Source organism: Canis lupus, chromosome 14 (assembly GCF_048164855.1).
Source record: "Canis lupus baileyi chromosome 14, mCanLup2.hap1, whole genome shotgun sequence".
Classification (NCBI taxonomy): domain Eukaryota; kingdom Metazoa; phylum Chordata; class Mammalia; order Carnivora; family Canidae; genus Canis; species Canis lupus.
In genome coordinates this window covers 25,616,283-25,644,144 of record NC_132851.1, presented here as the reverse complement: position 1 = coordinate 25,644,144, position 27,862 = coordinate 25,616,283, and the positions used below count along the sequence as shown (strand labels likewise).

The window sequence follows — 27,862 nt, the reverse complement described above, 5'->3', positions numbered from 1 at the left end:
TGTTCTGAAGTCTTTGCTTCTTCACTTACTTTAACTCTGACAATACGCCAATGAGCCTACCCTTGACTGCCTTATTTAACATTATTCATAAACACTCTTCGCTACGGCCAAGTGCACACAATTGCCCATGGCATATCCATTGAACTTTGCTTGACCAAATTGTAATCGGCCTTCTCTGCTCCACACAGGCCCTTAAACGTTGGCTTGACCTCAAGTTCAGGCAAATGCTAAACTACTACAGTGCAGAACATCCGCCCCTAAACAGCTAATTCTGAGAATCTGTTAACCATAAAGAAAAACATTTCACTGTGAAAATGCCCCAGAGATGCCACTTGTCTACCCCACCCACTTGCCCTACCCCCCCACAGACTTCCTGCTAGTTCTGCTCACCCCACCCTATAAAAGCCTTTTATTTTTGTTGAATTTTGAGATACTTGCAGGTCTTTGGGATCAGAGAATTTTGCCTGATAGAATAGTCTTTTTAAATAAGGTCTCCCTTTATCTAAGTCTGTATTTACTTCGATTTGACACTCAGCACTCCCAAGCCTTTATACCTTGCACCATTTTTTCATATCACTTATTCCCTTCTAACATACCATATATTTATCTATTTATTGTGTTTATTGCCTTTCTTCCTCTATTAGAATATAAACTGTGTGACAGCAGGATGGTTTTCTACTTTGGCTACTAAATTTCCATCACCCAGTGCACCCAACTGCAGGTGCTCAAAAAGTATTTGTCAATTTCATGGATAAACTCTCATGTGCAATGTGATGAAAGCATATTCATCTAATGCACAGAGACACAGAATAAAGAAATATTTGCTACTGATCTTCTAAGATCTTATTCTCCACCCCCAGATAATTGAGTCTCTGACATGTTCCTTGAGCCAGATTCTCATTTCAATCATGTGGTTCCTATAAAACTCTTATTGGGGCTGTCATATTTTTCTTAGTCTCCCCTGATTTCTTTCCCTCTCTCTTCTGGAAGTTAGCTCAGAAACTGAAGCCTGGTTATATATGCGAGTCTTTTTTTTTTTTCTGGTGCTGTTAGCCACTGGATTTTCCATCATTTTCTTTTGGCATGCTCCTGCCAACTTATATTAGCATGCTCTATTACATGGTTTCAGATACTGGCCTGGACAATCTTTCCTCTTGTCCAGCTCATCCTGTCCACTCGAGCTTGTCCAGCCTCATTAGGCAGGTACATGGCTGTTTCTGACACCTCCTAGTCTTCCACATCCTGCCTGAGTGATTTAAGTCCTTCGTAGACACTTCCTGAGGAAAAAAAAAAAAGAAAAAAGAAAAAGAAACATGATCTTTGTGATCATGCATGAGGCAAAATTTAAGGAGTGAACTTTTGTCAAAAAGATCTCAGGGTACAATGATTTTATGTTCCAAGCTATGCTTCCACGCCTAAGTTCTAGACGGAGAAAGAGGGAGAAAAAAAATGATCATATGATCATGATGAGTTTCAGTTCGTGATCACAGAATTCATCTTGTTATTACACACTGCTGCTCCTTTAAATAAAGTACCAGAGCCCCATTAAAATGAATGAGATACAGATGCTTCAGAACTTCATCCAAGCATTGCTAAGGAGTTGGTCTGTCTTATCTAATATATAAAATGTATCATTAGGCTAAAATAGTAATTCTCAATGGTTGGCAGTTTTGTCTCCCAGAGGATATTTGATAATATCTTTGACATTTGCTTGTTGCCAACTGAGTAGTGGTAGGGGCAGGGCTTGGTACTGGCACCTAGGAGGGCAAATCCTAAGGTGCTGCTAAACATCCCACAGCACACAGAACTTCTCTCCACAACAGAGAGTTGTCTGCCCCAATATGCCAGTAGTGCTGAGGTTAAGGAACTAGGCTAAGGAGCACCTGGGTGGCTCAGTTGGTTAAGTGTCCACCTCTTGATTTCAGCTCCAATCATGATCCTCAGGGGTCCTGAGATCTGCACTGGGCATGGAACCTGTTTAAGATTCTCTTTCTCCCTCTTCCTCTGCATACCCCCCCCCCCCAAAAAAAAGAAACTGAGCTTAAAGTATCAAAACTATGGTTCAGGTATGAGGACTAATAGATAAATAATGGAAGAGGTTGGAAAGCCCAAGTACAGTCTCAGCTCTACATAAAAGTATCACATATTGTAAAGATGTCTCATTTATTTGATAAAGTATTCAATAAATGTGAGTGGGCCAATTCACTAATGAGATTGCAAAGGATAGCATTAAAACATTATTTTACACAAAAAGTGGTTCATTTTTTTTTTATAAACAGGAGTAAAAGAAAAAACTAAGGTAAATAACTATTTAACCTTAGGATAGACAAGTTATTTATAAAAGTGACATTTATTCCATCCATCCTTTAGGGTCCGGTTCAAGTTTGAGTTCCTGGACCACGTTTCTGGGAAGTGGCAAGAGGGTGGGAATAAATTTCTATTGCCCAACAATGTAAGTTTCGGCTCTGGGGAGGCTGGCTTATGCCTGTAGATAAGCAAGAGGCCTGATTAAATAGGATTTTGTCAAAGGAGCTTAAGTTACACTGCTCAGTCCATGCTTTCAAACAAGGATAAAGAGTGTTCCCAAAGCGATATGGATGCTGGAGCATTAAGTCCTAGCTTCAGTGTTCAGCTTCTGTCTAGAGAACACAGCCATCCAGAAATGCACGCACTTCTTCCCCTACTCATGATTGCATAATTACATTTTAGCCCTTGTGCCTGGTTTGTTTACTCCCTTGAAAATCATATGGGTTGGCTCACCCTGATTGATAAAAACAAAATCAATGGCTACAGTGTCATTTTCCAAGAGAAAGGGGGATATATTATATATGAGAGAGTAAAAGGACACATTTAGAATGTGATACCTCCAGCTAAAGACAAGGACAATTTTTCTTTAATATGGCTACAAGTCTTCCTCTTTGTTTGACATTTCTTCTTTAAGTTCCCCATATAACTATTTCCCTGTGGACATAGCTAGAGGAAAGATGCTCTGGTCTGATCTCAAACCAATAACATGCAGAGCTGTATCTGCAACTATTTTCTTCCAAGAGGCCACATACAATCCAATGACAGTTTTGGGTGTGTTTGGAGATGCTCTTCTAGTCCATTGCTCCTCATTCACAGACAATCTGGGCAGAGAAGTCCACATTGGCCTACAACCTTGTTCAGAATCAGAATGGGGAGCCAGTTCCATTCCTCCTTGCACATAAGTGTAGAGGCACTAACAGAAGGGGAGAATCAGGGTTCTAGAAAGCAGATGAGGTTCCTTACAGAGAAAAAGATAGCCGAGCATAATGGCGGTGACTTATGTGTTAAATAAGGAGACAGAGTAGCAAATTAGACAGCACACCCTATTGCATTTCAAAGAACAAAGTGCTTTCCAAACCTTTGTGCATAAACTCAATCATGGGATTTAAGCATGGAGATATTTTTTAGGCTACAGGAGATGAACGTACATTGGACAAACTTTCCTTGACCACACAGTGTTCCTGGAAGAGATTTCTCAGCCCATTCCAGTCCTCAGTTTGTCCACATTATCTGTCCCACTCATTTGTATTTCACAAAATTTCTGGGGTTTTTGTTTGTTTGTTTGTTTGTTTGTTTGCATTTCAAATATTTTGAGTTGTCATTTAATTTTGCATGTAGCTGTTTTCCACATATGCCTTGAGCAACTTGAGGACAGGGGTTTGGTTCTTTTGTGTTCCCCAGAGTAAAAAGCATCATTCTTTTCCCAAAAAGAGTGGCATTTGTGATTTTAAACTATAATTGTTTAATGAAGCCAAACAAATGAGTGGAAGATAGAATAATCTCATCTACCTAGAATTCAGTGCTCCAAGGGTCTTATCTTATATGAACGAACCATAAGAAAAAGAAAAGCTGTTTCAAACATTCAAAATGGATGTTATTAAGTTCATTTGTACCATCCTAAATGAGCATAACATAACTAAAGGGGAAATCCTGAGATTGTTATAGCTGAGAATTATTTTAACAATGCAACACAGGAATTAGTATAGGGTAAATAACCTTTGACTCAGTGAAACAGATTTTTTTTCAGATAGCATGAAATTGGATTTTTTTTTCTTTTCATCAAAAGCCAACTAGCCTAGAACCGTACAGAGCTGTATAGAGCAGACATTATTCCCAGATAACAAGGAGTTCTAGCACTGTGCTTTTGCCAAATGTACTCCGGAGGGGAAAAAAAAACCAAAAACTTATGTTTCAACATTTTCATGGGTATGTGCAGTAGGTAGTAGGAACAAGAATAGCTAAAAGAAATGCAATAAATGAAGATTCTATCCATAATACAGGGAATTACAGACAAAGCTTTCACAAATTCTCAGAGCTAGACTTTCAATACAGGTATAAAGTCATGCTTCTATGAAATAGAATTATTTGGCATATCTGGCAGAGACAAGTGTGAAATACAGAAGAGAGCAAAACAGAAAGAATCAGGCATGAATCAGTATGAACATCCAGATAGGAGCAGGAGAGCAATATTACCTATAACATGTTATTAAAGGACTCACCATCTCCTAAGGGTGGAGATGGAAGGTGTCAACTGGTTATCATGGCTCCATTAGGATGTCATCTGTGCCGTGAGATAGAAGCACTGTGCTAAAGTCAACCATAGTTGATCTTATGTATTAAATCAGTCATTCTTAACTAGGTCTTTGTGTTATCTTTAAAAAGCATCAAGTAAAAAAAGCACTGTTTAGGTATTGTTAGAAACAGGTTTTATAATAGCAGTTGCAGGTTCAATTTAGTTGTTCAGAGTGATGGAAGTTCAGAAATCGAGAAAAACTGACTCAGTAATTTTTCTCTTTGAAGTTCATAAATAGTAATTTTTCTCTTTGTTAGTAGAAATGCAAACAGGGGCACCTGGGTGGCTCAGTCAGTTAAGCGTCTGCCTTTGGCTCAGGTCATGATTCCAGGGTCCTAGGATTGAGCCCTGCATCAGGATCCCTGCTCAGCAAGGAGTCAGTCTGTTTCTCCCTCTGCTTGTGCTCTCTCTTTCTCTCTCTCTCAAATAAATAAAAATCTTTAAAAAACATGCAAACCAAAATTAAAAGTCGATAAAAATAAATACATTTTGTTAAATTTTAAAAGCATGCATTTTAAAACCTAACTTTCCAAAACCATTTTCTTCTGTTTACTATTAGTAACTTAAATAGGAGTACCTTAAAAAGGAATACTTTGGGTGTGGTCATGACACAGCATGGGTTCTAGAGTGCTCCCTGTTCCCTTTACTGTAAACAACTATAAAAGTGGACAAAATAAGCAAAGCATTTTTGAAGAAGCCGGAGAGGAAGAGAGTGGAGTCAGTGCAGAACTGTGTACTAGCAAAAAAGCAGACACATGTGACAAGCTCAATGTTTTCTCAACCTTCTACCTTGGGGACCTTCCAGGTTCCCATATGTCACCAGGAAAAGAGCCCAAGGAAAGGACGGCACTCTTGTTAAGCTGAGGAGGAAGAGATCGGAGTGGAAGGCTCCTGAAGCCACTAGAATTCACCAGGCAGTGTACTAAAGAGAAAGGCACGGTGCAGATAGGAGTTTCCAGAATGCCACCTGGGGAAATGGATTTCTGGCCTAGGGCTGGATGGTACATATATAGAGAGTTTCTTCTAGAGCGGGAAGGAAACACTGCAATGCTTCTAGACTTCTGAGTACAAAGGAAAGAAATTAGCGTTTCAATTACTAAAAAAAAATATATGGGAACATTTGGAGATTAAACAACACACTTCTAAATGCTGCAGGGGTCAAAAAGGAAGTCACAGAGGACATTGAAATATTTCAAATGATCATAGCAAAAAGGCACCGTGTCAATAATTTTTGGAAGTATCTAAGATTGTGCTAGAGGAAAACTTACAATTTTATCATTTTTTATTTTGCACCCAAATATTACCAAATATTTGCACCTCATGCTCTGTGTTAATCACACAGATGAAAACAACTCAGTCCATCACACTCCCACTCTCCAGTTCAGCATATTTGAGGTTTCATAGATGGGCTTTGCAGATGATTCAGCTGTGAAACATCCACAAGTTCATCTAGTCCAGCAGTGTCTGAAACATAGTAGGAACTCAACAAATATTGGGGCAGCAATAGTTACCAGCTCAGTGGTTTAGCGCCACCTTCGGCCCAGGGCCTGATCCTGGAGACTGGGGATCGAGTCCCATGTCGGGCTCCCTGCATGAAGTCTGCTTGTGTCTCTGCCCCCCTCTCTCTCTCTCTCTCTCTCTCTGTGTCTCTCATGGATAAGAAAAAAAAAAAAGGAACTCAATACATATTTATGGAATAGATGGTTGAAGTGCTTGCTTTAACAGATGAGGAGGCCGAGAGGCAGGAAAGGACTTCCCCAAGGCCACCAAAGCCCTAACTGCTATAGAACGTGGGTTTGGGTCACACCTCTGTGGACTGTGGATTTTGTCCTCCCCAGACAATGTTTTCTGTCTTAGCCAGATCACATTTTAAAGCTTCGACCCCCATAACTTGAGTGAACCTTAATAACTAATTCTGTTTTTAAATTGTGCTGGCGGACCATCAAACAAAGGCATTTCATGAACATTCCTTTTCTCTTAACATCAGCTTGCTAGCCAGGAGTCTGATAAGAGGTGAGAAAGAAGAGCGGTGATGCACACAAAACTAACACTAGGATTTATGCAGCCCCACTTAGCCCAGTGGAAGTGAACTGCGGCCACCCGCGCTGGCAAAAGCCAGCTTTCTCAAGGTTGCTCGCCTCCCAACACCGCTGTTTTTGGTTGATTAAACCTGTGGAACCAAACTTTCTTGGGGCAGAGCTGAGATTTAAGTGGAAGTACAGGTCAATTTTCTACCAGTGGAGAAATTTCACTGAAAAATCACATTGAAATTGAATTTGAAATGGACAATTTTAATTTTGAAATTGAAAATCAAAATTGGAAGGAAATTTTCCTTTTCCACCGAAATCACGGAGAAACAAAAAACACTGTCATAATCGACGAGGCTCAGGAAATGGTCAGATTTTGGCAACTCAGGCCAGAAGGGAGGCAGAAGTAGGAAGCGAGTGGCTAGAGGGGCTGGCACCCGAGAAGGCATAACATGACCTCCCAAACAAATCAAACAATAGCAGGCATTACATAGCATGCACTACATGTCCGGAGCTGTTCTAAAAACTTCATAAAACAAATATTAAAATACTCAGTCCTCACAACAACCCTACAACATAAGTACTATTATTAACCCATTTGACCGATGGCAAAGCTGACTCAAAGGTCAGTTAAGTGACTCACTTAAATTCATGGAGCCAATAGGTGGTGGAGTCAGGCTTTCGATCCAGGAAGTCTGGTTCCAAAGTCTATGCCCCCCCATGTTACACAAAGAGTCCCTGTTACTATGGACACCAGCTCCCAGGTGGATAAGCAGACCAGACCTTGAATTCTCCTCCACAGGTTGAAACCCCACAACACAATAACAGGTGCTCATTGAAGTGCAAGCTTTGCAAACAGTTAAGTGTATGGCAAGTACCAGTGATAACCAGTCCTTCTTTCCCCCATTCACTCCTTATTAGTCATTCGACCCATTAAGGAATGTGCGGGTAGGAACTGAATTAGTGTTCGTAAAGAACGGAAGACAGCTTTTTGAAAGAGAACCACAAATATTTATTTAACACCTACCAAACACCAGTTTCACAGATTGGATACTGACTGGGACTTAGAGAGTATTTACATGGTAGGTGGTCTGTGATCAGAAGGTCTGCGCCAGCCACATAGACTGCCCCTGCTTTTATGGGGCTTACAGTGTAGAAGGAAAGACAAATATTAATCAGTTAATCCATCAGAGAATGTATAGCTGCAGAGCGAATGAGGTGCTCTGAAGGAAAGAAAGACAGGTCTGTTATTAGTGATTCACAAAGGACACTGAGCCAGCCCCAGGACCTCAGAATCCCCTGCCTTGAGAAAAAGATGCTTGGCTGAAAGCTGGAGGATGAAAAGATGATACAAGAGCCACGCAGAGGGAGTTCCAGGCAGAGCCAGCAGCACTCGCAAAGGCCAGAGGGAGCAGCCCCTGGGGCTGCTGGCCTGATGGCCCCAAGGGAGCAGGGTTGGGGAGGTGAGGCTTCAGCAGGAAGCAGAGGCAGGCCAAGCAGCATCTGACAGCATTGGGATCTTTGTGCAAAGGACATTGACAACGTAGTGGCATGAAACGAGGAGCACTCAATGCATCCAAGGAGTGACTAAACAAATAATGAAACATGGATCCTTTGTCCTCTTCATCCAAACCTCCAACCTCAAGGCTTTCACACCAGCCCACAAAATTAGGCCAGCAGGGGTCCTCACCCAGCCACCAGATCATAGACCTTGGGTATCAGCGGAGAGTTAGACAGCATCTGGTCCCACACCACCTGCTGGGCAAACATTATTATCTCGCCCCCTCTGCAGCCCAGGCAGTCTCTAATCTCTGCAACACTGGATATCAGGAACCAGCGTAGGCTCAATAGCTGGCAACCAGCAAGTCAAATCGTCTCTATGAGTTCCATTTCTGCAAATTCGCAGAAGGCGACTGTGGTGTCAATTGATTATGAAGATGATGCAAACAGATGTTTCCAGCACCATACCCAGCCTTTGGTACATGTCCAATAAGTGACAATGTAATCTGAATTCAGCCATTTGTGTGGAGCTATAACTTTCTCCCATTTGCTCCTCCCAATAGGGGATGGCTATTAACCACCCCCATCCCCCGCCAAGCCATTTTGCAGATGATGGAGCAACCAAAGCCCAGACTGGTGAAGTAGCCTGCCAGTTGCCAGCAAGCCTTGGAACCAGAACTCAAGCCCACTTCATTCTGCTTTTAACCGCGAGACCAGCCAGACTCTGCTCTCACATTTAGTTGGAAGAGGTGCCAAGAATCCTTTGCACCTGTTGGAGGCTCACAGACCCTGAGGAGGCCTGGGCAGGTAAGAGCAAATATTTTGTAAACATGGGATGGTGAGCTAAAGCCCAGCCTTTCCTCGTGAGCTGGGGGAGTAAGGGGCAAGGATGCATGCCTGAGCTGATCCTGTGTGGAGAGAAGCCTCCCACTGGCTGCTGTGCCTTCATGAGCTCATGCAGCCCTGAAGCTGGCATCTGTAAGTGTCTGGGCTGATGATTATGCCAGCCAACCCCGCAGGGGCTTACTCTGGCGGAGACGGCCACTTGAACATTCACAGCTTCCTGGGTTGTAGGACATTTCAAGGCTGGAGTAAATGTGCTATCTTTTCCCTAAAGCCTCTCTCTCCTTCCCTCCCTCTTGCAGTCTCCACCTCAGATTGGGAATGGTGGAACAGACTGAAGTTTTGGAGAACATTTGTATTCCCCGGGCCAGCATGTTTGCAGGATCCTTTCACAGTATTGGAGCCCGGGAGCAACACAACCTGTCACCAACCTCTGAGCTCCCTTTACCTGCACGTCCCTAGTGAGTACATCATAGATGTGCAAAAACTAATTCCTAAAATAGTAGGAAATTAATAAATGCAGCTCAGAAAGTGTATACTAGGTTTGATTGCATGGAGTTATATTTATAAGCAGTAAGACCTGACTCAGAATCTTCTCAGCGTGAAGTGTGTTGTAATGGCCTACTCTTCATCTAAAATCCTGAGTGATGCTAACCACACTGAACAGTCAAATTTCTGCTTGCTCTGAAACTATTCTCACTCTTGCTCTCACTCTCTCTCTCTCTCTCTCTCTCTCTCACACACACACACAGAGTATCTTTCAATCTACTTATGAGTTTCAGCAAGCAACTGTTGAACAGTTTAGCAAGCTATGAGTGACTTCTTGTTTGCTATCAAAGTAGGCAGGTACATGGTCCTAGGAAATGTACATGGGCTTTGGTGGCATATGGTGAGCCCACACTCTCTTGATGTGTCATTGGGGCAGTTACTTAACTCTGAAACTCTATCTCCAGTGGTAAAGTGAATATGATAATAGGAATTGAGTGACAGAGAGAGAAAAATCATGATGCAGTCATAAGGGGAAAGGATCCTAAGCTCAAACCTACTTCACTATGGTGAATGCCATAGTGCTTCACCCAGCAGTCACCCTCTCAGGATAGAGAAACCCATTCCTGTAGCTGCTGGGGGCATGGGATGCTGACAGCTCAGAGCTCAATACCTCCCCAGGAACTGCCCCCCTCTGGCCTTGCCCCAAGGTATATCCTTCTGGAACAACCCTTCTCCTGGAACAACTTGCAAGGGTTCAAATGTGTGGCCCTCTTTCTCAAGTCAGGGCAGCTCTGAGGCCTCCCCACAACGCCCACCCCACAAGTTCCAGAAATGCTTCAGGCTTGCAGCAGCCACCCTACCCCAGTCCTGCTTCTCTCCCTCTCTGACAGATGCCTTTACCTCTGTAAAAGCCTCGCCAGCTAAGTTTCCACCAGAAAATCTCCATTTCAGAGTCCATTTCTTGGATAGTTCCTATGAATGTCACTCCTTATAGCAGACAGATCTTCAGAAGTTGGATAATTACACATGATGGGGTTGGAATTCTTAGAAGAATCTTGAGATTTAAAGTCCAGGCTTCCTCTTGGCCTCTGTCCTTATATATGATAATGGGGTGAAGGAAACCCCAACACAACAGACTCCTATGTTTTAGCTCATTAGTAGTCACCATATTCTGGTCGTAGTAGTAATTTTTGTCAAGAAGTTGGATGCTTCATCATAATCAGGGTTTTGTCCAGTTTTCTCACCACAGAGGGACAGGCAGTCTAGGTCCCACTCAGAAACACTAAAATTTCTAAAAAGTCTTCTTGAGATTTTTATTGCAAAATAATCTTACTGAACTAATACTAAATATAAACTTGAGTGATCAGAATTTGGGGGAGGTCATTGTACAAATTGTTAATGGTCTCTGCCATTCATTCACTTATTTATATTTTTGTATCCACCCATCCACCCATTCATCCATCCATCCACCCAACCATCCAACCACTATGTATTGTATACATTCTATGTGCCATGAGACATTTTAAGCTTTCCATACATGCTCTCCACTCATCTTCCAACAACAATATGAAGCTTAGGCCCAGCTAGAATTGTTCAAGATGACTCAGATAGGAAGAAGCAGAGTGAGAAATATAATCCAGATGCTCCCAAAGCCTATGCTTTCCTAATAGTTGTATCATATTGCCTCCCCCTCCCCAAGCATAGCTAAAATAAAACTTGGATTATGAAAAATGATACAAAGTACTATCAGATACAGGAAAAATTTACGTATATATAGGTGTCCCACGTAAGCCTTCCTGGAGAAGGCACAAGTTGGTCTTTCAAATGACCAAGGCTCACTTCTAGATAGAAAACTCAGCAATTTTGCTTGAAAGTAAGAGCATGGAAGGGGCCGAGGGCTCAGAGTCCTTCAGAGTCCTGTCTTCATCTGTTAATAGCTGTGTGACCTTGGAAGCCTTTCTTAGCCTCCCTAAACCTTCATTTGGTCAACATGAGAAACCTCATCGACTTCTTGTAAAGCTTGAAGAAAGCATGAAATACATCTAGTCCAATACCTGAAACCACAGTGGACATTAACAAATGCTTGATTTGGGCCAACTCAAATCTCTAGCTTATAGTAAGAAATGGAGGAAAGCTCATTAGTCAGTTTCTCTAGTTTGTGCCTTAAAGAAGACTAAGCCAAAGGAGGACTTTGTTCTTGCCCTCCTATCTCTTATCACACTCTTGGTCATGAAGATCATACATTCACACACGTGCACTTGTGAACACACACACGTGCATACACACGCATACACCATATGCATACAACGTATGCTATGTACATACGGGTGCATAACAGTGCACGGACACTCAGGCATGAGCCACAGGCTCGGGGGAAGAAGTACTTGGAATGTTCTGGCACCGTAATAAACCTTCACATGAAGTACAATGTGTAGGTTCTTAATTAAAATCTCTAAAGAACTGTTGTAGTTGGCAATATCGCCACCCAAAGCCATATTTACGTTGTTAATTATTCTAGTTACAGTGAATAAGAAACAATGCCCAGGCTTCCCATAAAATTTCCAAAAATTAAACCAGGGAAATGGGCAATAAATGTCATTTGAAATGGTACTGATGCCAGTTAATTGCAAGACAACTGTAAAATAATGGGGCATGAGGTGCTTCAACAATGCCTAATTAGTAACTATATGGACATTTTCTTGGAAAAAAATGGCAATTACATGGTGCAAACACTTAGGAGTCATCATCAAAGGCCCTTTACCGATATTAGCTAATGAATCTTCCCCACAACGCCCGGCAGGAGGCAGCACACGTCCTCACCCCTAGGGAGGGAGGGAGAAAAAAGCCGAGATGTAAATGATTAGTCCTCTTCCTGCTTTGCTTGTCTAAAGTACAATTCGACACTCTCCACTGAAACACACCCATAGGGATCCTCAGGCAAGGAGAGGAGGATTTCTTTCCCAAGAAGTGCCCTGCCCAGGTGCTGTGTTGGGTTCGTGTGGTAAATTCTTGGATTCCTCCTGTTGGCCAGCCATGCCTCCCAGCTCCCCGGCTCCCCACACTGAGCTGCTGGCCCAAGCGCAGGTGTGCTCTTGAACACATCAGCTTTTGCCCTTCTTCTCAGCAAGAAAGTTTTTTACCTCAAACATACGAACCCAAAGAAGGGGTGCAGGGGCACCTCTTCCTGTTAAAGCCACATCCACTTTCTTGGAACATAGTTTGCAATCCAACTAGAAGGTTTAGCATTATTTTGGAGTATGGTTGATTGTGATGAGGTGAAAATATGAAAAAGGAATGAATGATATCTTGTATGCAGTAATAAATCCACATTAAAAACTTATGAACAACATGGGGTACATAGATGGCTTAGTCGGTTAAACATCCGACTCTTTTTTTTTTTAAGATTTTATTTATTTATTCATGAGACACACACACACAGAGAGAGAGAGAGAGAGAGAGAGGCAGAGATACAGGCAGAGGGTGAAGCAGGTTCCACGCAGGGAGCACGGCACAGGATTCGATTCCGGGTCTCCAGGACCACACCCCAGGCTGAAGCCAGAGCTAAACCTCTGAGCCACCCGGGCTGCCCAAGCATCTGACTCTTGATTTCAGCTCAGCTTATGATCTCAGGGTCCTGAGATCGAGCCCTGTGCTGGGCTCTGTGTTTCTCAAAGAGTCTGCCTGGGATTCTCTCTTTCCCTCTCCCTCTGTTCCTCCCACCCACCCCCACCCCCACCACATGCTGTCTCTCTCTCTCTCTCTCTCTCTCTCTCTCACTTTCTAGCAAATAAATCTTTTAAAAAATTTATGAACAACAATGAGAAAATGAAGAAGAAAGGGAAAGACGGAAAGGAACATAAAGAGGGAGAAAAAGAGGGAAAAGAAGTATGAGATGACAAGGAAAGGGAAGGAAATTTGGTGCCTTCAACTCTTTATAGCAGCACTATGAGGTGAGTATAGTTACCATTCCCATTTTATAGATGATGAAACTGAGGTATGGAGAGGTTAGCCTGCAGGGTCCTCTAGCCAAGAAACTGGCGAACTAGGCCCTAAACCCATCTACACTTGGTACTAAATTATTAGTTTTTCCCACAATACTGGCTTTATGAGGAGTTTCTTTGCCACCTTCCATCCTTCCTTGAAGTGCTTAGTTAAGCACTGTCCAGTGGGCAAGCAGAAAGCATTCTGGAATGTTACTATCCTAACAAAGTATTTGATGAGCTGAGATCCAGTTCCAGGTCAAATCCAAGTACAGTTTTCTTAGAGCAACACATACCTTTTACAGAAGAAGATTCATTATTCACTCTTCAGTATCACAATGGAGGGAAGACCACATAACATTGGAAGGATGAGCTTTAGGATCCAATAAACCTGAAAATCCTGGATCCTGTTCCTTATCTATAAAATGAACACAATAATAGTACCTACATTGTAAGCTGCTGCAAGGATTAAGTGAGCAAATACTTAGTGCCTGGCATATAGAAAGCACTCAGTAACTGTTAGCTATGTTTTGCAAATACACTGCCCCGATTAATGATCGCTAACGATCATTCCTTCACTCATGGTATAGTGCACTGATGAACTACATTGGCTTTGGAGTCACACAACCTAAATTTTGATCCTGCATCATCTAATTGCTCTCTATGTAACCGTGGGGGAGCTGTATAGCCTCTGTATGCCTTAGTTTCCTCATTAGTAAAAAGACTATGATAGTAACATCTGCTTGATTTTTCTTTTTTTATTTTTTTTATTTAAAGATTGTATTTATTTATGCAAGAGACACAGAGAGAGGCAGAGACATAAGCAGAGGAAGAAGCAGGCTCCTCGTGGGGAGCCTGATGCAAGATTTGATCCCAGGACCCCAGGATCATGACCTAAGCTGAAGGCAGATGCTCAACCTCAACCACTAAGCCAACCAGGCATCCCTGCTTGATCTTTTAATAGGGCTGTTTGTAGGGTTGAAATGAGACAATGTGTATAAGGCATTAAGCCCAGCACCTGGCCAGTAATAAGAGAGCGATAAATGTTAGCTATTGGTTTTCATTCCAAATAGGCATATCTAGTACACAAGAGGGACTTGGTCCATGTTCTAATCCTATATACAAAAAAAAAAATTAATTTGAGACTCACTTGCTCAACAAACATCTAATGCACCCCTACTCGATGGTAAGTAGTATCCTATGGGCTGAGATTCAGATGTAAATAGCACATAGTTCTTGCTCTTAGCTGAGAGAACCATCTTCCAGTAGAGACAATGCGGTGAGGATCTTTAGAAAGGTGGGCAGACAGGAGACTCTTCTAGAGCATCCAAGAGTACTGAATAAATAAAGTATGTTGCAGTTCATGAAGTCTCCGGAAAATACATTTTATCCAACTTTCTTCCTTCCCAAGTAAGAGTTCATTTCATCTAAAGTGCTACTTCAAGAATGACCCACTGATGACTCCCTTTCCCCCAAGTGGCAGCCTGTCTTTAAACATCGCTACCAATAGGACATTTGTAAAGCAGCGGTTGCCACTGTCTGATAGCTCTGAAGTTTTTCCACTGAGTGGTTACCTGGTCCTCTTGAAATGTCACCCTTGGTCACCATCCCTCCTCTGGAACTGGGCGGAGTCCATGAACCCCCTCCTCTCCAGGGGCCTTCCCACATGTCCACCCCACGTCCCAGTCTTTGGTCTTTGTTTCTTTAAGGTGAATTCACAGACGTGCTGTGATGGAAGTCCAACAGATACCAGCATCTTTTCCCAGTGGTGAGCCGCCAGGTGCGGGGGCCACTGCCAGACTGCGCCCTAGGGCTTGGCACCATGCTCTGGTCTCAGCACCCGAGTCAACCCTACCCACATTTGTCAACTGGGCAGCTCTCCCACAGTCCCTTCTCCTTCATCTTTACTGGTGACCGAACTGTGCTCTAATGTCAGCCTCTGCATAAAAGAGCTGTGACCAAACCTGCCGTTGGGGCCTTAAAAGGTTTACCAGCCGAGAAAGTGACTATGTTAGGAATTTCTAGGCCTGAAACAGGGCCAATGGGGCTCCTCAAAGCATCCCCCATCAGGTTAGGCAAAAGCATTCTGATCTCAATCACAGGTACTCTTCCAAAAAAGAATTGCTCAGTTCTCCTGTAAATCCCCAGGACTGCTCACCCTTTCTGTAGATGGGACTCGTGGGCTGGCATTGATCAATGACTGTCTTTGGTGTCCTTTCCCTCCTGCCTAGAGAGCAAAAGTACAATGATGTCCTAAGCATTCAGCTTTTCCTTCAAGGCCTTCCTGAACCGGGTTCCTACTCATCTGCCCAGTCATATTTCCCACCACATGCACCCTACGAGCTCCCCAAGCCCCAGCTGACCCGTAGCCTCGTGAATAGCACTTCATTATTATCTTTATGTTTAGATTAGTTTTGAGATCTTTTACGACATTCAGTTATTCACTCCAAAATTTGATATTACAAGGCAGGGTCTGCTAAGGGTACAGCAAGAATTATTTAATTTTCCCCAAAATCACATGAGGCAGGTATGATAATTTACTTTTTTTTTTTTTTTTAACAGATGAAGAAGCTAAGTCTCAATGCCATTTAGCATCAAGCCAAGATCACATGGTTTGTGAATGGTAGAGTCATTTCTATCTGCCTCCAAGCCTGTGTCATCAGCCCCAGGACTCTGCTCTTCACTGACGCTCCTGAACTGCTGGAAGCTCAGGAGCAAAAGCCACTGAAGACAAGTTCCCGGAAGCCAAGCTCCTTGCACAGAGCAGAAGGAAAGAATTGGTCCTGTGGGGAGGTGATGGATGGAGAGAGGACAGGAGACTGCAGGCAAGCCAAGCACAAGGTGGACCAGCGCTGAACTGACGCCCCCTGGTGGCACACAGGGGAGAGACGGCTGGTGGGAGCTAGGTTTAAAGGGCCCTTGGGGAAGGAATGAGCACTTTGCAATGGAAAGGTAGGGCTCACTTGCAATGATGCAGATGGAACTAGAGAGCATTACACTAAGTGAAATAAGGCAGTCAGGAAAGGCATATACCAGATGATTTCATTCATATGTGGAATTTAAGACAGAAAATAAATGATCATAGGGAAAAAAAGAATGGCAAACCATGAAACAGACTCTTAGCTATAGAGAATAAACTGGTGGTCACCAGAGAGCAGGTGGGTGAGGGGGATGGAGGACATAGGGAATGGGGATTAAGGATGCACCTGTGATGAGCACCGGGTGATGCACATAAGGGTTGAGTCACTATATTGTACACCTGAAACTAATATTGCACTCTATGTTAACTACCTGAACTTTTAATAAAAACTTTAAAAATAAAACCAAAAAAAAGGAAGAAAAAAGAAAAAGAAAGAAAGGTAGGGCTCTGTGTGGACACAGTGAGAGGAGGTAAGCATGGGAAGCTGCCCACACAAAGGCCTGAATAGTGAAGCATTCCTTAAAAAGAAACAAGGAGACCTGAGTAGCTCCGCCAGTTAAGTGTCCAACTCTTGGATTCAGCTCCGGTGATGATCTCAGGGTCATGAGATCGAGCCCTATGTCAGGCTCCATGCTGGGCGTGGCATCCAGAGAAATTCTCTCTCTCTCTCTCTTAAAAAATAAATAATTAAATAAATAAAGTAAATAAAAAGGATTTCAAAGGCGAGTAATACCCTTTCTGCCAGAGGATCCCTCAGAACCTTGAAGGAAAAGGTCCTAAAGGCACCAACCTGTTCCCAGCCCATCTCCCAGGTAGGCAGCAGTTATGGTGCCCTCTCCCCTATCCTCCATTCAAAGAGTAACATCTGGGGTCATCATCAGGGAGACACACAGAGACTGGATTGTGAAGGCATTCGAGAGCTCCCCTCTGCCCTACCAACCTTCTTCCCACCAAGCTCCCATTCACCTCCACAGCAAGGAGATCTTTGTGAAGACCAATATCAAGCCCTGCACACAGTAGTGAGAATTTATTAAAAATCTAAAGATTACAACAATTCCCCTGATGGTGTCTTCAGGCTTGTACAAAAAAACAATTTCATGAAAGCTTACGATACAACATAGAAAGTGTCATGAGTGAGGCATGCACCAAATTGGGACTGGCAGGCAGGTTTCATCTGGATCATCTGCTCTGGCTCATTAGTAGTGGCTTCCTGAAATGACTTCTAAAGGATTCTAAAGTTGAATCCCGGCTCAGCCAAGAAAGTGTGCCATCACTAAGTAGTAACGTGTGCCAGAATTTTAAGGGAGGGGAGTGAAATTTAAGGGAGGTATTATGGAAGCAGAGAAAGGGCAATGAACACATCCCTGGGGGTTAGGGACGACCTATGGAAAGTGGGGTCTGAGATGAAGGGAGTTGAGGTAGGTAAAGGTGCTAGGGGAGGAATGGAAGGGAATACTTCTCCGACATAGAATAGCTTAAGCAGAACCATGACTGTGTGGTAAAGAAGAGTGTGTTCAGTAGTTGAGTCTGACTCAAGCGTAAAGAGGGAGAGTTAGGGGCAAAGGAGCTTGAAGAATAGACTAGAATCGGGTTGCGTGGGACTGTTTGCCCCTCTGATACACAGCTGACTTGGCATCAGAAGAATCATCATATATATGCTTATTTAACAGGGGCTAGTGTTCTATACACCCTAGAAGTGTGGGTAATGGATTACCTGTCCACTTCACACTAATGGCTGATTTTTAGCATCCCTCCAGTGTTTCTCCCACTTGAAAGAGTGAAGTTCAACGATACAATGTGTTGAACAAAATTAGAGACATGAGGGCTAAACCTTCTTGAGGGAGAAAACCAGAGCTGTTGAATATTTCCAGGAAAGTTCATTAGAACCAATTTCTCAATCCCTACTTCTACATTCCTGACATACTGTTCTTGAACATCTCTGAAAAAAAGGGGGGGGCTATGAAGCAACCACTTTTATTGCAGAATCATTATAGTGCATAATGATTTCTACATCAGCATAAATTGAAATGTATCCCCCTGTCATCACCATCCCTAGTCATTGTCCTTCTCTCTGGAGCCAGATAGAATGGACATAACCTCGCTTCCACAAATAGATATTTGCATATTTGGACATTTCTCATGTTTCCATCCTTATTTCTGGATCTTCACTTCCTCATCCTAAAATTTTACAGCTCTTCAGTTGCTGCTCTTTAGGAGGATGTGCAGGTTCCTCATCATATAAATGTCTCCTCCTGGACGCACTCCAATTTTCTAGTGTTTCTCGTAGGCTCTCGCATCTAAATCTGGACAGTCCTAATCATTTAAGATTGCCAAGCCTTTAAGGAAAGGATAGATAATTCCACAGTCCCCCGTGAGGTCTTCAGCAGCAAAGTCTTCTATGCCATAGAAATGCCAGAGACCTCTGAGAATCAATCACTTAGTGGATTCTCTGCTATTATGGGAAAATAAAACAGTGACCCAGGAATATCTACTTATATTGATTGACTCTGAAGGGTGTTAATATCACTTTGATTCTGCATGTGAGGAGGATATTCACCCACACTTCACTCCCTTAAGAGACAAATTTCCAAATCAGCCATAAGGTTAATTCTTAAAACATGTTCATCATCAACTATCTTATGTGCCAGTCCCAATCCAGATGGCATTTGGCTTAACACTTTATTAGCTGACAGAATGGAGATCTCTAAAATTGAGACTTGTTTGGCTTCTTCTTTATATACATTTGGACTAATTTTCAGTCCTCTAATTAAACCTTTCTATGATTGACAGAAGCATGACAAGCAGATCTGCTGACGGAACTAAATACTTTCAGTTTTCTCTCCAAGACAATAGACATCCAGAACATTGGAGAAAAGAGAAATGTTGGTAAAAGTAAGAAATCATTTAAAAGGATATGAGCATAAGGATAGCACCAAGAAGAGGCCTTTGACTGGATGGAGGAAGGATCTTGGGAAATGTGTGGACAGAAATGGTTATCTGCTCTTCTCCAGGAAATTAAACTCCCAAGACAAATACACAAAAACGCCCTTAAACAATTGTCCTCACTCATGGAGTCAAAACCACTCTTTCCTGAGCCCCACAGCATAGCATGAAAGAAGTCAGCAAGCACAGACCATGGAGTCTGTAGGTGTGAGTGTGAGGACTGACTTGCTTCTTCTTGGCAAAGCATGTTAGTCTTCTCTCTGAACCTCAAATACTGATAGCCAGCTGCTTACATCTCAAGAATTATTGAGTGAGCTTCAAGTTATCTAGATTGGTAAATAATCTTTGTGTTACTGGGAAGTGTTATATAGAAAGGTCAGACATTAATAATACCAAATTCTGCCTCATGTAATTATTCATACATACCACCCACTGGAATATAAAAGCCAGACAGCAGGATCTGCTGTCATCTCAGCCTCCTCTGTATCTAGTATAGTCCTGGTCATGCATAAGAGCTTGAAAAATGTTTGCTGAATTGACGTCCATTGAATTGAATTACTAACCTGCACAGTCTTTGGGGACAATTGTAGAATCTCATTTTACATCATCACCATCACCTTGCTCCGAGCTGACAGAGGAAGTGTGCAATAACTGGTGAGTGAATGAGTGAATAAATTGTGAGGACCTGGAAAGATGGTTCTCAACTCTGAATGCACTTTAGAATCACCTGGGGTGCTTTTAAAAATCAATCTCTGGGACCCTGCCCCAGAGATTGATTTATAAGTTCCCCAGGATATTCTAATGTACCATCAAGGTTGAGAACCAATCACTGCAAACAATAGGAAAATAGAATGAAGAGTCCTACCCCCATACTTTTTTTCTAACCATTCTAGGTTTTAGATTCTTGAGGGAAATAAAGCATTATGAAAGCTATGGCACTCTAAAATGGAAGAGTGATACAGTTACTGCTTTAAAACACCGTCAAGAAGTGGTTTCCATCAGTGCTAGCTGATGAACCCCTTGGCAGCTCTCACCTTGGCACACACTTGACCTGGATATGGCTGAGCTGTGAAGGCAAGATCAAACACCATGGCCATTTCTCAGGACATCCACTAGCCCAGGTGTTCTAAGAGGCTGCCACCTTGTGGCCACTCTGCACACCCTGTGCCCAAAATTATAGCAACTTCCTTACAACAGGTTTATCTCAGGCTGCTATAGGTTTTTCTCTTTCTCAAATTATGTGCAAAGCCTACTGGTATATATTCCAATATTTCTGGAAAATTAAATAAGGATTTCTTGATTCTTCACCATGGGTTCTTGGTTCTCCATGCTGAAAAGAATGCTTTGAATATTAACAGCAGGCACGATATTGCAGTTATATGAGCAGGTGATTTCTTTATCACCACTGAAGAGCAAGTGACAGATCAAGAAACAACAATGTACTCAAAAATAAACCAGGCTTCATTTCTAAGGGGAAGGTACTGGTTATGTCAAATCCATTTATATATATATATATATATATATTTTTTTTTTTTTTATTTATGATAGTCATACAGAGAGAGAGAGAGAGGGGCAGAGACATAGGCAGAGGGAGAAGCAGGCTCCATGCACCGGGAGCCTGACGTGGGATTCGATCCTGGGTCTCCAGGATCGCGCCCTGGGCCAAAGGCAGGCGCCAAACCGCTGCGCCACCCAGGGATCCCTCAAATCCATTTATAGGTGTTTACTTCCATGAAAAAGAAGTGGAACAGTAACATGGCCATCATTCTCATCTCACAGGTGGAGAGAATGAGGCCCCAGGAGTGAATCATGTTTGTCAAAGTTGTGTGGCCAACTTTTAGATGAACTCAAATTGAGAACCAACCTTTTAAATCAATGTCTTCAGAAAATGAAAGTCCTTTTTATCTTAAAAGGAAAAATTCAGGAACAGAAATTCAAATGTCAAGACTGGATATAAATGTGTGTAGGTGGGAGACAAAATACACATATACACACAGACCCACATAAATTTTTTTAAGAATTCATAGTGAGGATTAATTGAATAACAGAAAATTTTACTTCATGAACAATTTTACTTTATAATACTGTTAAAGAAAAAAAATTTTAAGGACACAAACGAATTCAAACAAATATCTGTATTTTCAAGTTTTGTCAGACCTGCTATAATGAGTACATAAGATTCACTGGAAAGTGAATCAAAGGGCATCTGGAAACTAATATGAAGTATGGATTTTATGCTTCACACCAGACTGCTTCTGTAAGTGGATTAAATGTGCAAAAAGTGGAAAGAGCTGTCCCTGGGTCCATAGAGACCTGGCTTTGTATGTCAACCCTATCACAAGGAGCTACAAAATTCTGCAGAATTTGCTTGACTTCTTGGGCATCAATTTCCTCCCTGACAACTACGAATGGTAATGACAACCTGCTAATAATTCTTATTGCTATTAAATAAAATAAATATCCCCAGACACAGGTCCTCAGACAGGTAGTACCAAAATATTAAATGAATGGAGAATTGTTTCCTTCACGTACACTATGATTTTTCTTAGAATATTGGTCCCGTTGATCACATTGCTGATGAGTGGGGTACAAAGTGGGTTACTACACCACTGTAGATGTCAAGGATTTTTATAAGGGTGCTAGAAACAAACCATTCACATCATCAGAAAAAAATATGAAAAGGATATTTCAGACAACTAAGAGAAGTCAGGGACATTGCTGAAGGATAAGCATGGTCATCACAGTGGGTAAATTGCACATTTGGGTGCGGTTTTAGGAGGTAATTTTTGGAACAATAGCCTTAGAAAGCAGCCTGTATTCAGCTACCAAGAAGGAATGGCTTTTGATTCTTACCTGACTGTGTCGTGAGCCAGCTGGTAGCTAGAAAGTCAAATCTTAAAGGAAGGGGTCTTGGGCTTCAGTAGCCACAGGCCATGCACTCAGAAATTGCTGTTGAAGGATGTGACTTCAGAAGCTTAAAGACAAAGGCCTCCCTAAACAAAAATCTCCAAGCCAGACATTAGAGGTGGAAGAGGTGAATTTCAATTGAAACTAGGAAATCTTCCTAAAGGCTACCTATGAAATACTTTGTCCTCTACCTTATAATGCAAATGCTCATATTCATCTTATTTCTTTTGTTTCCCTGCAGCACTAGTAGGATGAAGGAAGGATGATGTTTGTGAAATGAATGAACACACAAAATTTTAAAAACTGATTGTGACATGTGTAGTATCTCTCCTTAACACATCGGGATGGAGAGACTAGACATAAATGAGCAAAGCCTTTAAAAATAAAATCATTATCTGTTTTAAGAATGAAGTCTAGACTTAGTGACTTAAAGCACTAAAAGCTATTGGCATTAAGATCTAATCAGGTTACTTAAAGGGGATAAGACATTACTACAACATATCAAGAAATGTCAATCTCTGTAATATAGGAGATGCTCAATCGTGATTTGTGTTCTACTCTGGCAGAATGGATACTTACCTATAACGTGTGGTTGGAGGGGCACAGGATGATCCCAGATCACCTTAACCTCAAAGGAAAGGATTTCCTTATCAGGATTCTACAGAGCCTGATACTGCCATTTTTTTCCCAGTTTAAGGACCATCCCCAAAAAGATTCCAGTAAAAAGCAAAATATGTTGCCTTCAAAGAAGCCCCATTTGGCCTGGCTTACTTTATCATGTATAAAGGAAAAAACCTGAAGTGGAAAGCAGGAAGAAAGAGAAGAAAGAAAAGGAAGGGAGGTAGAGAGGCAGGCTCCTGATACCTACCCATCCAACCTCTCCACCTGAACTGTCCAACATGGTAGCTTCTACTCGCAGATGGATATTTAAATTTAAATGAACCAAAATTAAGTAAAGTATAAAATTCAGCTCACCTGTCACATTAGTTCTATATGAAATGCTCAAAAGCCCCATGAGGCTACTTAATAGCTACCATATTTGTTAGGGTAACTCAGAGCATTCCCATTACTGCAGAGATTTCTTTTCTTTTTTTTTTTTTACTGTAGAGATTTTTATCAGACAGTACTGCCGTAGTGAGTGAGTCCTACTGAAGAGCTGTATCATATTCTTGAAAAGTGGTGGACAAGCACATTCTACTAGCGGGGGGGGGGGGGGGCGGGGGGCGGGGAACATAGTATCTTGTCCTTCTTAACTTTGATGTATTAAGACAAAAAAAAAACAAGAAGGTATTTTGTTGCAGATTCACTTCCAGGGGAAAAGGACAGGATGGGTCCCAGAGAAAAAGATTTAGCCATGACAAGCTAGTATCTCTTCCTCAGCAGCCCCAAATGAGAACAGTTTACCTCTGGGCAATAAATGGAGAATGACATTGAAACACACATTTTTCTGTAGAGCTAAAGGACTCTGACCATGTATTGTACACAATATGAAGTTCTCATGGCAGAGTGGGATCCTTTGTTATCTTTATAATTTCAAGGTGATGGAACACCTCCATATATTTTATAGATAGAGTGGCTGCTACCTGACCATAAGGATTTTATGGGAATCAAGATTATGGAGGCTGGATTTTTTTTTAAGTAATCTGAATTCGAACCCAGTGTAAATGACTCAGAAGTCCAAACCTTTAAATCATACCATGTGTCTCTATGAGAAGGAAAAAAAAATCATGACAGGGTTATTTTAGCCAGAAATAAGTACATGGAAGGCCACTATGGCAGGACCCTCTACATTGCATTGACAATGATGGGGAGCTTATGACCTGATCATAGTTACAAAAGACTCACAATATTTATGGCTTTTCTGGATCTCAGTGTCCTCTTATGTAAAGAGGTTGGACCAAAAGTTCTTAAGCTCGTTTCAATCCTACATAATTGTTGAATACCCTATATTTCTATTAAGCATTCAATGTGAAGCCTCTCAAGTGAGGATTACTTTATTATCTAGTAAAAATGGTTTTATTGGCACATATTCTTTTAGTGCTAAGAATGGACATCAGTGCACATTAGCTTGTCACAAAATTGATGGTTAACAAATTAACTCAGTAGCCAATTTCTTTAATGCATGTGAACCCTGAAAGGATATCTTAATTAAAAAGAAATTATTTTTTAAAATAGGGCTATTGTCAGTTTTTGCTAGATTCAGTACCTGGAAAATGTTAGCATATATATGTCATCTTCGTGTGCACGTGTGTTAGTTTCTGCCCCTCCTGTTCTCCCAAGCGAAACATGTTTATGCTTGAAGCTGTTTTGTGAATCCCAAGAAAGCATTTGAAGAAAATTAAAAATCTCTGCCAAAAACTATAACCATCACCAAGCTTGGTCATAAACTTTAATTGGAAAACTGATATTATGTATCTTTATTACATTTTGAAAGCATGAATAATATATGTAATCGTCCAAGGGCTGAGCTATGAACGTTGCTTTATTATTCACACATAAATAAAAGTGTACTGTATTATCAATTAGTGTCCAGCTTCTTTCGAAAAGTGAGAATAAAATCTGTTAAACCTCAACTGGTGATTTACATTCTCAAACATCTTTATTCACAAGCCTAAAGAGCAGGCTATTAACCGTCGCCAAAACAGTTGCCAAGACAACTTATCTCTGGATTTAGTATTCCTGCATCAGGAAAGACGCCTACGAGGAATTTAATTAACTAACGCCAAATCCTCTTTGGCCAAAAAAAGATGGATTTTCCTTTAACTCAAAGTCTCTAGAGAATGAGATTCAATGGAATGAGGGTAGACACAGACACACGAGACAGACATACACACAGTCACAGATGCTGGGATTTAATTATAGTAGAAGGCTAGTTTTCAGGTGGGGTTTACATAGAATCTGCCTCGGTAGTTCATGCAAGTTTATTGAATAAATGTAAATAAATATGTAGCTAGGATGCTATATATATATATACTTACATTATATATTTTATGTATAATATAGGTATGTATCATATATAAATATATATTTACATTATAGATTCATATACATTTATATATTTGTTCATATGTAATTCATTCAGTTGTTCATTAATTCATGCACGCATTCATTTTTCATTTACTTTCCTTCCTCCAACCCTCTTCCCAGAAAGAAATAGGCAGTTTATGGAAGTCAACTGAAAGAATATTAAGGATCAAACACGAATCAGATATAAAATTGATAAGGAACTTTAGAACTGTTAGAACTAAGCTTCATAATTGGTTCTGAGCTTCCAGGTAACCATGGCAATAATCAAAATAGAACAAATTATATGGTTTACATTATTGCTCACAGAGGGGAAGGTTTCAACTCTCCTGAGTTCTAACATTATTTTGGGAGGGGTTGTTTGAAAATCATGTGTATTTCTGACTAGCATTATCAAATTCCTAATATAAGTGCCACACTTTGCGTGTAATGTTTCTTTCTCATGTAATCCTCACTACTCACCACTAAAGCCCACTACCTACTGAGCTAGTAGAAAGTGCTATGAAGCTTGCTTAATAGTATAGTTAGTATATACCTGGATGACACAGCCTTCTTTCCTGCATGCTGCTCCTCTAAATTGGTGTCCAATCCAAAGCTCAGGATGTGAGGTTGAGCTTTAACACACTATCTCCCATCTTTTAGGCACCTTTTCCCCACAATGGGCAATAGTTGGCTAATTTCCCCATCCCATAGAAGCTCCAAATACACATGCTAGCAATACCAGAGCTACATAGTGTTTTGTCCTTTTTAAGCATCTTTGCATATTTTAATCCTCACAATGAATAAGAGCAAGAGGACAAATCCTGCTTCTCCATTTATATGCATTAAGAAACATGGTTTCTGTTAAAACACAAGTTTTTGATTGCTACTTTAGTGCCCACACTTCATATTTCCTTTCTTCCCGTAAATAATCTGGCAACTAAATCATAACTCATGCATCTCCAGGATATTGTTTAGTTCATCAAACTAGTCATTTGCTAAATAGGAACGTGATGACTTAATACAGTTTCAGGATATTCCTAATTGTCTGCCTCAGGATGTAATTTTGAGCTAGCAAAGTCTATCAGGTAGTGTTAGCCCTCTGACTTTGCTCTTTTCAAAAGATTTTGTTTTTGTTTTTTGCTATCCTAGATCTTTTTGCCTTTCCATATGAATTTCAAATCTGTTTGCCAGTCTCTACTCCCCCATGCCCAAAAAGCCTCCTGGAATTTCAACACAACCCTCCTGGATTGTGTTGAATTGTGTTGAATCTTCAGATAAATTGGAGATAATTGACATCTTAACAACATTGAATCTTCCAATCCAAAGACAAAGAAAATGTCTCCATTTACGTAGGTCTTCTTTAATTTCTCTCATCAATATTTTATGGTTTTCAATATACAGGTTTTACCCATCTTTTGTTAGACTTATCCCTATTTCTTATTTTTGTACCATTAAAAATGACATTTACTTTAATTTCCAAATATTTGTTGCTACTGTATTTAAATACTATTGAGATTTGTCTCCAGCAACTTTGCTAAATTCATTTACTAGTTCAAATATCTTTTTTTGTATCCGTCAAATTTTCTACATAGACAACGCCACCTACAAATAAAAACAAGTTTATTTCATCATTTCCAATCTGGTTGCAGTTACTTTCATTTTTCTTGCCTAATTGTACTAGCTAGAACCTCCAATACAATATTGAATAGAGCTGTTGAGAGCAGATGTCTCTGTCTTGGTTCTGATCCTGAAAGGGAAATAACTCTGCCTTTCACCACTAAGTATAATATTAACTGTATGGTTTTTTCATAGATGATCTTTACCAGGTTAAGTTCTCTTTTTTTCCTAGTTTTTATTAGGAGTTGATGTTGCATTTTTCTCTGCTCTTATGCAGTTTTCTTATCTATGTATACTGATCAGAACTCCGCTGAAGACTGGTGAGGGGAGCTTTTGTAGCTTTCCAGGGGTCTCTCTGTACCCTACTCTCTCTCTCTGTCTCTCTTCAGTACTCCACTCTGTAAACTTTAGCCATCTTGGCTTTCTTGGACTCCCACATCCATTTTTCCAACATGGACACCAACGGGCTCAGCCTCAATTCCTCCCAGCAGCAACACAACCTGAAACTCTCTTAAGGCAGTAATCTGGGATAATGGTAGAACTCATCTCATTTGTTTCCTGTCGTTCAAGGATTATTGCCCTTTGCTGTGTGACGTCCAATGTCTTAAAAATTATTGTTTCATATGTTTTGTCCAGTTTTATAGTTGCTTCTGCAGGACACTTAACATAGTCCCTGTTTTCCATCTTGGGTGGAAGCAGTAATCTTTCCTGGGATTACTGGGATTTTCACGCATGCACATGCTTTGGCCTTACTCTAGACAGAAATCATGGGGTAGGTCTTGAGAATCTGTACATTTTTAAAACTCCACACTGAATTTATTGACAATCCTGGCTTGTATAGTCCAGATTTACCCTTACTTTATATCTATTGAAACCTGAGTTCTATGGGTTGAGTCTTAGTATGACTAGGACTCTAGCCCTGGGTTCTCTGCCTCTTTAAGTTTAGTTTCTTCTCCTCTTTCCTGTATGCACAACCAATGTAATGTCTGCTGCAGTAGCACTAATGCTGGGAATGCTAATTTAATTTCAC

The 27,862-nt window shown here is 41.2% G+C and overlaps 1 long non-coding RNA gene across 2 annotated transcripts in view; it reads right to left on the bottom strand.

The window, feature by feature from the left end:
• Positions 1-1,141: 1,141 nt before the first annotated feature.
• Positions 1,142-27,862, bottom strand: part of LOC140603834 (uncharacterized) — a 41,443-nt gene continuing 14,722 nt past the window's right edge. Inside the window, exons 1-4 of one of the 2 annotated variants that reach the window (XR_012006813.1) lie at positions 14,590-14,783; positions 13,736-13,857; positions 12,221-12,281; positions 1,142-1,277 (exon numbers count right to left, since the gene is read on the bottom strand). This is a non-coding gene — a long non-coding RNA (uncharacterized lncRNA). Of the gene's footprint in view, positions 1,278-12,220; positions 12,282-13,735; positions 13,858-14,589; positions 14,784-27,862 lie in introns of those variants that run through there. The other variant, XR_012006812.1, reaches the window with a different exon arrangement.